General features: G+C 42.7%; 1 long non-coding RNA gene across 1 annotated transcript; it reads right to left on the bottom strand.

The window, feature by feature from the left end:
- Positions 1 to 211: 211 nt before the first annotated feature.
- Positions 212 to 7,981, bottom strand: LOC108639495. Its single transcript, XR_001920548.1, has 3 exons — positions 7,904 to 7,981; positions 5,238 to 5,448; positions 212 to 316 (listed from the first exon to the last, which is right to left on the bottom strand). It is a non-coding gene; the product is annotated as an uncharacterized LOC108639495 (long non-coding RNA).
- Between the last annotated feature and the right edge of the window lie 3,732 nt (positions 7,982 to 11,713).

The following is an 11,713-nucleotide window of genomic DNA, read 5'->3' as shown; positions in this document are numbered from 1 at the left end:
TTGGTCTTAAGTTAGCAAGAGTCAGTACTATTAAAAAGCCTTTCATCTCACCTTCTGACCTGTCATATCACTTATGTCCATTCTCAAAAGTTTGGTGAGGAACACACATCTTCGGTCTTTAGATTTTCCTTTTTTTTCTGTAATACAGGTGTGGTATCCGTGCAGAGGACACAGCTGGAGGAGGGAGTTAAGTCAGGGTTCTTGGCAATGTTGACCTTGCCAGTGCAGTGCAGAGTCCCTGGCTCTGCTGGTCTTCCAGAGACACTCCTGCCAGTGTCACATCTCTTTGGCACATCACTTGGATGGTAAAGGAAAGCTGAAAGCGAGAGAGGACCCAAACCCAATCATGCACCATGGATCAGTAAGCAGACTATCCTCAAGAAGACACCCAGTATAGTGTTTGTCTCAGTCACATTTCCTCTCTGTTCATAGCTTGGGAGTGGTTTGTTTGACAAAGTTTGTTTGCTTCACCCCCTAGTTGTGTGTTCATCACCTATCAGTCACACATCCAGGGACGAACTCTGGCACTCCAACATTCACAATCCCTTCTGGATGACTGCCTGACTTTTTATGTTCTAGTCACAGTGTCACCTTTCATCTATACCTCTCTTCTGCACTGTATACCCTCAGACCTTTCTTTGCTAGGCACGTTCACATCTCTAAAAATACAATCCAGGAACTTTTTATTCTTCTTGTTGTGTAGCAAGGAAACTTGTCTCTTAAGCTCGGCAGTCTTACTTTTAGGTGCTGAGGCAATCAATGCACCTAGGCTGCCTTGGATGCCTGTAGCCACATCTCGCAGTGCTCTGATACACTGTCCTTCCTACCCCACACAAAGGAAGGAGAGCTAATGAAAGAGTTCAGCAGCCAAATCCTGCTATTCCCCTCTTCTTCCGAAAGAGATTAACTCCAGAAAAAGAGAAGTGCCCATTCTTATTGCAGGGTGACAAAGGGATGTGTGTGGTATTGTTGTTATTATTCTTGCTGCTACATGTTTGTGAGGTTATTTTGAAATATTTTCTATGAAATTTTTTTGGGGGTCTTTTGTTGCAAAGAGTATAATAATGACCTAAATGGTAATAAGAATCTCCAAATCTTGGAGCAATAAAGTCTTCTGAACCCTTAACTTCTAAACTCTAACAGTCTCCTAAACTAGCTATATTTTGCAATTTTATGGGAAAATAAATACCCATTCAATTCAGTATGTTATATCTATCAGTCCCTGTTCTTCCTAGTGTGAAATAAGTTAGATGAGTAGCCTACTTTTTGTGCTTTGTCATTCATTACTTAAGGATATAGAGAGGAAGTTAGAACAGCATGTTGGTTAACTAAGTAAATATTTAACAAATTGGCTCTGATTTTAACAATCTAAGGGAATAGTATCATAAAACCTTAGAAATTTGGCAGTATTCATCTGAAGTTTTTTATGTGACTCTCAAGTTAGTCATTGGAGCCATTTCATTTCCTGGATGAATTATGTAATTCCTGTAGTAGGACAGTTTAACATAAACAAGTATAATAAAACAAGTCAGTTAAATCTGCAAGTTAATTCTAGGGCAAAGGGAGAAAGCTGCCTCCTTCTTATTTACTGTTCCCTAAGGAGTCAAGGCCCCAGAGCAGTAGGACTCTGTACGGACTAAAAGTTAAACTCACATTTGATTTCTGAGTTCCTGGGACCCAGACCCTTACAGTTCTGTTGTAATTCACATTTGGACGTGCTGTAGTCAGCAAACATTTCCTTATACCCCTGATATTCAGGCAACGGAGGAGACAGGCTGGGAAGCAGGTTTCTAAAGGTCACGGAAAAAAAAAAAACAGCAGAGAACAATTTCAGGGGTTTACAAATTACCTGTGAAATTTAGCAATCTACCCTGGGGCTTTCCAAAGGGAAAAGAAACTTACTGGTAAAAGTCAGCATACAGGACTCCCATTTTTGGCTTCTGTAAAGTGTGAGTTAAACACCACTTTTGTCAAATAGAAATCTATAAGAATTATTGTATGTTAATGATTTCCCACAGGGGCAAAGAGGCAGCCATTTGCTCATCAAACATGAGCAGCAACCAACACAACAGTGAGCTGATGATCCTTTCTCCCATTTCCTCATTGGTTTGTCCACTGTTTGTCCACATTTGCTGTGCAGGTCATCAGTATCAGGATTACAAGCAGAGACTTCACAGGGAACATAACTTGCGGTGTCCTAAGTGAAAAAGCCTCAACCTGCCCAGTATTTCATGGTTAATTCAATTCCCCACTTCAGCCTGTACCAGACTATTTAGAATGTATTAACCGAGTCTGAGAACCCCCAACTAGAGAGTATGCAAAGTATTTTCATTGCTGCAGCTAATCTACGAAGACAAATATTATTGTGTTTACACTGTTAGAAACAAAATATCCTTATCTCCAGTAAAAAACATTTGCTCTTTGTTGGATACCAACACTGTTCAACTCCAAAGCTGTTTGAAATCCTGGCTTGTTGCTTATCTAACTCAGTGGTGCCTGTACTAGAAGGAAATCAGAGAACTCCCTCTGATACTGCTCTACCTCCCTGCTTGAGGACTCAATCTGTTGAGGATGTTCTCCTCATGAAATCTCTTTTGGTCATGGAAGAGATTATCCCCATTTCACGGACATGAGTGAGATGTGCAAGAGCATCAAGAGCCTTGCCAGAGGTTACACATGAAGTCTCATGGCAGGACCAAGTAATAAAGTCCCATTTTTTTAATCCCAGTCCATCCTCTATTTCACCATCTTTTTACCTCAAAGAAGAAAAATGGATCAACATTATTCCTTGTCCTCTCTTTTGAATAAGAGCCTAATTATTTGACTACTGCTCTATTCCATTCTTCAGAAAACATTTTTCCTTACTTTTGTAGATTTTCCCCATACCTTCACAATTTACAAATTCCTGCCACACAGCATCAGTTAGTGTCCCTGGAAGCAGCAGGCCAGTTGTGGACACAGCTCCCAAGCAGTACCAGCCCAGGTTCTGTCTGTACTGTGCATCTGTAGTGATGCAGAATGAGAAAACTCAAGGCATTAATGGTGAGAGATGCTCTGAATTCAGCAGTATCTCACTGTCCTCTTGGGTGCCCCAATGCCTGAGCAGGGAATCCTGCAAAGCCCATAGAGATCCTGCTGCTGCCTGCCTCATGCTCTCTGCTTTGGACCATTTTGCACACACTGATGCGTAGGAAGTGTCTCTTTACAGCCCTATGGTGTTAGAGCCAACTTGAGCTTTTCAGCCTGGATGTTAATAGAAGCCATTCCCAACATTTTGTCAATTAGTTCTACTACCAAGATACTGGGTGGAGACAACTTAGATCTGGTTTTCCACCTTTTTTTTTTTTAAGGTTGTGCTGCACTTAATAAAACCCCCAAACTAATCTTTCCAAGCCCACCACCTGTGCAGTATTAGTAGCTGTTTCCTTGTGGGACAGTACACTTCTCTCAATCATCTCTGTACAGTTTTCAAGCCTTGCCATCTGCCCATCTAAGTTGTTAATTCTCTGTGACATTTCCCTGTATTTTTCTTTCAGAGAAGAAAGGGACCGTTGAAGAATATCGTGCAGAGTCTCAAGCAGTTCCCGAATTAATTCCTCAAGGATCAGGCTGGTGAGAGGGCAGCACAACTCAGAGGCAGAGCCCAGCAGAATTTGTGGAGGAACCTTTGAGCCAGCAGCATGCTGCTTGAAAAGCCTTTCTCCTTCAGACACATTCGCGCCTCAAATCACTCACTACCAAATATAGAATGTATTCTTTAAAGGATACTACTTTCCCCACATGAGGTATATAAAACTGATGGAAAAAGCAAAGCTGAAAAATACAAGGATACCATATGAGACGTGATTAAATCAAAATGCCCACACAGCCTGACCTGGTGGCCATACAAGCCTTCACTTTGCTCGCACAGGTAGGCGTATGAGATAGAACCACACTGCCCAGGGGAGTAGAGGTATCCACACACACATGCTGCCAGCTATGGGATAGACCACGTGGGCACGCCGGCGTTCAAGCAGCCTGTCTGCATATAGGAAGGGGCATTCAGCAGGACCACTGTTAATAACAGGAAGATATTAAAAGTAACCAAAGCAAAGAGGCACTGGCGGTTCACAGTTGCTGCTCCCACTGTCATCATATCTGGCCATCACAGAAATGGTCAGTCTCAACTTTTTGTCTCAGTCAGATAGAAAACAATATTATCAGGTCCTTTCCCACCAGGGCTCCAGACCCAGGCACCCACTGCTCCCTTGGCCCCTGGCCTTTCTGCCCTGTTGCCCTCTGGCTGCTCCTGCAACGCAAGCACTGCAGAGCGATGGGTAAAGCAACAGGTGTGCCTTGGGCACACACACTCACCTGAGAAGCCCAGAAAAAATGCAGTGCAGTACATGTATTTTTATGTTTGAAGTGAAATAATGATATAAAAAACTGCCTAATTTGCATGGTTTACATAACATATCCTATAATCAGGAAAGGTAGTTCCTAGGAAAAAGTAAAGCATGAGTAGGAGAAGGATAAAGTCCTTCCTGCTACTTTTTAATCCCTTTCTTGCTGTATATGCTTGCTTTTTCCTTCCAAGGAAGCAGTCTTGCATTTTAGGGGCAATTCTTGATCTAAAAAACATTCTAGATTCTTTCACACGAAGAAGAAAAAAGTGTTTCTGATTCAGTCCTTACACTGGGTAGTCGTTTTAGTCCCAAAAACTGTGGCCAGCAAGACTAGGGCAGTGATCATACCCCTAAGTAACAAGCAACAGAGCAAGAGGAAACAGCCTCAAGTTGTGCCAGGGGAGGTTTAGGTTAGATGTTAGGAAAAATCTCTTCACTGAAAGGGTTATCAAGCATTGAAACAGGCTGCCTAGGGAAGTGGTGGAGACACCATCCCTGGAGGGATTTAAAAGCCATGTAGATGTGACCCTTAGGGACATGGTTTAGTGGTGTACTTGGCAGTGCTGGGTTTAACGCTAGACTTGATCTTAAAGAACTTTTCCAATCTAAATAATTCAATGATTCTAAAAAAGGAGGAATAACTCTCCCTCCCTCTGTTTCTTTTCCACTTTTGCCCAGTCCCTGGTCTGCTTCCTCTGTGGCTGATCTCATCTCTGTGTTTTTCTCATATATCTTGTGAGATTGCTCGCTCCATCCATCACCTGTGCATTTGACACGCATTTGCTTCCATGCCAAAGTCCCGAGTGAGCTCTGTTATGTAGTCCAAACCAGCTCGAAGTTGCAGCCACCTACCTTGTCTGCCAGCACTGCTTAAACTTCTCTCTCTTCAGGTATGTCCTTGACAGGTGTTTTGAGCTGATCCAGGCTTTGCTGTGGGGGCCCAAAACCCTCAGAGCTGGTGGTCCCAGCTGGGCTCATTTGCTCCTTCCCACCAGTGCTGCCCTGAATGCCATTAAGGCACAACATTCGCCAGGAAACAATGACCTTGAGCAAATTCCCTCTGCTGCTGCAACACAAAGTGTGAAAAGCAAGATCACAAATACTGCTGCAAATACTGCTGATGCACATCTGCTTGAACATTCAGAGATCCCAGGTCATCTCAACAGCTTTTAGACTTTGTCAGCATTTGCCTTGGTGTTTCTTTACCTCATACATAAAGACTAACCATATATAAGCCACTATTCAGGCCAAAACTAAAGACTACGCAAGCAAATGGACTGTTCATTTGTTGTGTAGTGTTTAACCACGGTATGAAATGAGCCATAAGAAAATGGCAGCCATTTACTGGAATTAGCACACTTAGAAATAGATTGGGATAGTCATAATAAGAAGATGCAACTTATATACCAGAAAAGCCTGTGCTTTGGGTTGTGTGCATCTGTTGCAAAATAGCACTTAGATGCTGCAGCACTGGGTGGTCATGCTGCTTGGTTGAATGCAGGGAAAAAAACAGACATGAGGAGAGAAAGCAAACTGTCCCTGCCCCTTGGGTCAGAGCACTGACAGTCTGCCCGCTCTGTTGCTCTGCCTGAGCACCTGAACGTGATCACACTTGCACTTCTGAGACATGAATACAAATATATCCCTAAAGTGCTGGCCAGCTGATTGCTTCTGTCTTGCAACATTTTGATATTGATTTTGGTATCCTTTTCTTATAAGGCTGATAAATACAATCTGAACATTGAGGAAACTGGACGATCCAGTGTATTTCCACACTGACATTGCATTCCTAGAAGGTAAATCTAGTTAAGGCAAATCTTACCCCTCCGCAGGAACTCAAAGAAAACACCACATACTCCTAGTTTAGATCTTTGATCCACCAGCTTTACACATGGAGCACAGCATGCCTCCCATGGAATTTTGCTGAGGGCTATTTTTCCCTCATACTACCAGTGAGACCCCAGGAGGTGCAGTGTGCGTCTGTTCCAGCTGCAGGACAACAGCTGGGGGTCAAGAAAATCAGAGGCAGAAGGGGCATCAAAACTATTTTCTGACTCATCACAAAAAAGCAATAGAGGAAAAAAAGTCTTTAAAATCCTCTCAAGATGTTTTTAATATTAAACATTAAAAATTATGCAGATGTGATACAAGTTGCTCCCAAATAAACGAGAACTTTACAATCAGCTATTAGAATACTATACAGTTTGTAGTAATACTATTAAAACATAAAAATATTTACAGTCTTCTCTTCTAACCCAGCGATGTGCCAAAATGCAAAAAATAATTCTGGTAACAAGAAGACTTACAGACAAAATTGTCTTGCAACATTTCCCAAGCTGCAAATAGTGGAAATGCATTGGGATCCTGCTTGTTCACAGACATGGTTTAAGCAGCAAACATCAGGTTTAAATATCAGGTCTAATCATAGGAGAGACACTCTACAGCTCCTGCTGGACACCTGGCAGGGGGTGTCTCCCACCTTGGTCTTGGTCTCAATTAAGTTAAAAGAAGTGAATGAAACAGCATACCACATTCTCTATACTCTTACTAATGAACTGTTTCTAGGTGCTCTAAGTTGGAAGTTTCTGAGCATCAGCCAATACTAGTCTTCTCATTATAGTGGTGCAAAGAAAGCCAGTAGTGGCTCCAAGGTTGGATAGGATTTAATGCTGAACACAGTGCTAACAGATGAGCAGAAGGTATAATCAATCTATTTCACTGTTAGACTGTTTGGGATTCTGGGAGGAGCCTACAGAGATATTTCCTTTGCAATTCAAGGCAAGGATCCAAGTATCTCCTAAGTAACTGTGCCTTCTGGTGCTGCTTTCTTAGCTGCTATACTGGATTAGCCACTAGGGACTACAAAAGATATTGTCCCATTCTGTTGAAGCCCAGTCAAGCAGGCAGTGGCAGGACTACCAGAGTCATATCCAAGTGGCCTGGCAGGGATGGCACCTCAGTGGGGCTGTGCCACAGCCTCGGTAAGCCAGACCAACAGTGGATCATCCTGTCATGCCTTGTGGTTTCTTATATCCCACCACAAAGTTCTTGCTTCCCTTTCTTGACCTATGATGTCTTCTTTCTGTTTCCTTCATCCCTAGCAGTCCTTGGTATTTATAGAAGTTTTAATTCTCTTTTGTTCAGCTTTATTTATTTTGTTTTGTGTTGTTCTCAGTATTTCCACCCAAAGATACATGCTTTCTCCTCTCCTTTCAACATGCACATTTGAAACAAACAGCCACTGTGTGAACTCTGTATTTGTCCCTGCACAACCAAGGAGAAGAGAGGCATTGAGTAGAAATGAGAAAAAGAAATAGGGAATGAGGCTGAGTTCATTGCAGCTGCTGTGATGCCTCTGAGCAAGGCTAGTCCTCCTACATGAGCCTAGAGCCTCCTACCTGCCCCATACCAACAGCAATGACTTTAGCAACCTAAATGTCACAAGGCTTTGCCTCCTTCTGCCTGACGTTCAGATAGTGCAGGGCATGTGGGAAAGAACTCGCCCATTAAAATAACACCTTCAGTGGATCTTTTCTGAACCTTCTAAAATGCCAAGCAGCTGCAGTGCTTCCAACAGGTCAGTGCAGAAGATACACAGCTCCCTGGATAACTCACCATTGTTCCCAGCTCTTCCTGAATTCTTTTGAATCCTGGTAACCCCCACATCACATCCAGCACAAAGTGGGGTTCCAGCTGGCACTCTCCTACTGTGACATTGCACTGGGACCTGCCAGGACCTTACCCCTCCTGTCCCAGTTCCTCCACCATGCTGGTGTGGAGGAAATGGATTGCTGCCTTTGGCTGGTGACCTCCATGTGCCCCTCAAAAACCCCAGAGGGATGTATGGGCCTTGTGAGCTCTTGCATACACATTCCTTGATATGACTGGAGTGTTATAAACTTCAGAGAAAAACAGGCTACCATTCAATAAAAGTAGTCTTAAAAATAGTAACAGCAAGTAATTTTTACATGGCTGATGTCTTTGAAATACTGAGTAATATCATGTATTCAGAGAGTCACAGCAAGGTTTTTGTCTTGAGAATGGTTAATTTCCTGAAGCACATATCAAAATCCCACCCAATGAATCCCTTCTGTGCAACCAAGCTTTCCTTGTTAAAATTCTACACAAGCATATTTCCTCCTGCTCCCTCAGGTACCATTCTCCCTATGTACACTGCAATAACAACTGCGCCTTTACTAAAATTGAACACAATAACCAGGTCTTTGTAGAGGATAATTAACAGCCAGCAGTGAATCTTTGTGCTTATTCAATGGGATATGAATGAGTTATGAAAATTCTTTGCTGGAGAGGTAATGGGATATTGTTAAGTTTACATATGCTTCGCCTCTTGCATGATAGCATATTTATGGTGTTCATAGTTAAAGTCAGAAATATGTACACATATATTATGAATTTGTATTCAGGCAGCTATGCCTCAACATGTTTGCCTCCCTTTTTGTCATTAACAAAATCCCCACTCCATCTGCATCTAATCTAAATTCCTTGTGTCCATTCTGAGCAGGATGAGTAGACCTGAGCCTCTCCAGCTGTTCCTAGAGATGCAAAGGTTCATTTCTGGAATTGAATTTCCACGGTCTTACATAAACTATCTAGGTTAGTGGCCTCACACAGGATACTTCACAGAGTACTTGGAGGTAAATATAATGACATTACACAGTTCTGAAATACATGGAGCCTGTAAATTTTTGTGTTGCTTTTAATTTCATGATAGAAGACTGTCACGTGGTTCTTCACTACTGACCAGCTAAGTATGTGAGGAAAGTAGCAACTCTCATTTGCAGTAGTGTATATATATCCACAGAGTGTATTCATGTATGTATATACATTATATATCTAAAATACAGAAATACCTCTCAACTCTAAGAATAAAAAACAATTGTAGCATAATTGAAATGGGAACATGGTCTTTTTAAAGAAGAAATACTAATGACCATTGCTACAAAGGTAAAAGGAAGAAAATATGTCCAGATATGTTTAAAAAATAATTAGTAAATAAAAATTTATAATAATTATTTATAATAATGAGTAAAACAGAACAGCTCTCACCTGGCTGCACATTGCACGTGAACTCCCTCATCACCAGGGCGTATTGAGATGCAACTGCTTGAGTGCAACAGACAGATGGGGATGTGCTGAGCTTTGTCGCTGCTGTTACTTGAGTCTGCATTGCTAAGCACACACAAAAACTTGGGAATGCTCCCAGAAAAGGACTCTTTTCATCTAACCTTAGGCCTGTGAAATGGTTGGAAAAGCAATAATGTGATTGCTGGCATACCAACAAAGTGTGCCAGGCAGCTGGTCTGGTGTAGGCTGTAAATCGGCCACAACAGGGAATTTCCCATTGCAGGTCAGGGTTTGCCAAAACTGGAAAGATGGTCACACTTCACACCAGTACTCCCACCAATAGGCCTCATACCATTTCTGTAATTGTTACTGAATAGGTGGGGTTTTTCTTCTCCCTTGCAACCTCAAAATCCCTTTTCAGTCCAGCAAGTCATTCACACTCAAGGTGTGTTTCCAAAGTGACGATCTTAAGAGAGGATGGGGAATAAAAACATTGCAGCCATCAGCTGCAGCACAGCAGCCCTCACCTCCGAGGTGACCTCCAAAGGTACCCTTAGAGCCTCTGACCTCCTCTGCCTTTTTATCGTAATTTAAAGGAGTCTTAAAATTTTTTTTTTCTTTGAAAATTCACAGGGACCGATGAGAGGTTTTACAGGATGGTTTGTTTATTTGTTTGTTTTCCTTTTGAAATGTAGGTCCTGTCTCTCCCAGAAGGGTTTCTGGCTAACTGGACAGCTAATGAAACAATAATATTGTCTGAGACAGGGGAGTCAAAGTCTGGAGGGGAAACACATTTTTGTATTTATTTTTTGTTTTTAATCTGACTGCTTAGCATTCCTTCTTCCTAGTTGACGTTTACTGGAGTTCAGTCATCAACAGACATTTTGGAGAAAAAATCTTGTTGTAAAATACCCAAGAGGTCCACTCTTCCTAGCAAAGCTTCCACACTAACAAACAGCTGCCAGCCCACAGAATGGTATTTCACGCAAGACCAGCATTTAGTACTGTGCACATTTTAGGGGTTAAACAAAGCAAAAAAAAAAGAGGATTTGTCTTTTAAGTATCTGTCCACTGCCTTTTTAACCATTGCACAAAAGAAAACAATAAAAAAATACGAATTGTTCTGTAAACCACCTGTGAACAGGAGACACAATGAGTAGGAGATATTTAGTTCATTTGCAGGCATTTCTTCTATGCATCGTAAAACATGTGCTCTGTAGTCCTTAGCTAATGTGTCCTGCGCTGTGGTATAAATGAATGTGAACAGTTTGAACTGCTGGCCAGAAGGGCACTCAACAAGTGCTGCACTTGAAGTTATTTATTGCACAGATGAGTTAAAAACGAGTCTGATTCTGCACAGGTGCAAAAAAGCCACTCTTTGTACAGGAGAGTGTTTTGACATTAGATTAGGTTCAATAGATGATGATGGAGATGCACATGATGAATTTGTAACTATGGGGAAGCGAAGCATTGCTCCTGACCCAGATAAAATCCGAAGAGCTTTGCTGATGTCCGCACAGGAGGAGTCCTGCCTGCCTGCCCCTGCAGCCCTGCAGCTCTTGCCTGGGGCTGACAATGCTCCAGCACCTTTCCCAGCTCCGGCAGCCTCATCATGGCGACAAACACAAACATGGATTACTACACTAAACACGTCAGGCTAAGTCAATAGTTTAATAACCACTATTAAGGCTTTTCCAAATCCATTTAACAACTGTAAATTATTCCAAAATAAAATAGCCTCAGCCAATCAGCTGTACAGTCACTGACCCACAACTATGTGCTTATTTCTCAATTAAGCAAATGTCCACACGCTGGTTGGCATCAGCTGCTTTTGTGGTTTTGTATGTTGCAAGATGCAGTGTATAAATCCCTCTCCCCTGCCTGAGAGCCTCAGCTGTTTCTGACACCAGGTACTGCAGCTTCATCCTGGATAGGAGGCTGGTGCTGGGATAGACCTCTCCACTCCAGTCGTCCCCTGCTATGCCCTCCCGCATCCCCCAGCTAAAAATGCTGCCCAAACCCCCCTGGGCCTGCCAGGGTGCAGGATCACCCTGAAGTCCCGTGATTACCTGTGCAAGGAGAAGTGTCGCTCACTGGCTGGAGCCATCCCTGAGGTCGCTGGGACCAAGTAGGGGCTGCTGCCCTCACCTCTTGGAGCAGTGTCTGAACTCCAGTCAGGCTGGGTCCTGGGTGCTTCACTGGCACCAGGGAGACAACCTGGCAGCGGCAGAGCTGGCACCGCC

The sequence above is a fragment of the Manacus vitellinus genome, unplaced genomic scaffold (genome assembly GCF_001715985.3).
Source record: "Manacus vitellinus isolate BGI_N305 unplaced genomic scaffold, ASM171598v3 scaffold_20_pilon, whole genome shotgun sequence".
NCBI lineage: Eukaryota > Metazoa > Chordata > Aves > Passeriformes > Pipridae > Manacus > Manacus vitellinus.
The sequence above is the reverse complement of the archived record's forward strand: the minus strand, read 5'-3'. Positions and strand labels throughout refer to the sequence as shown.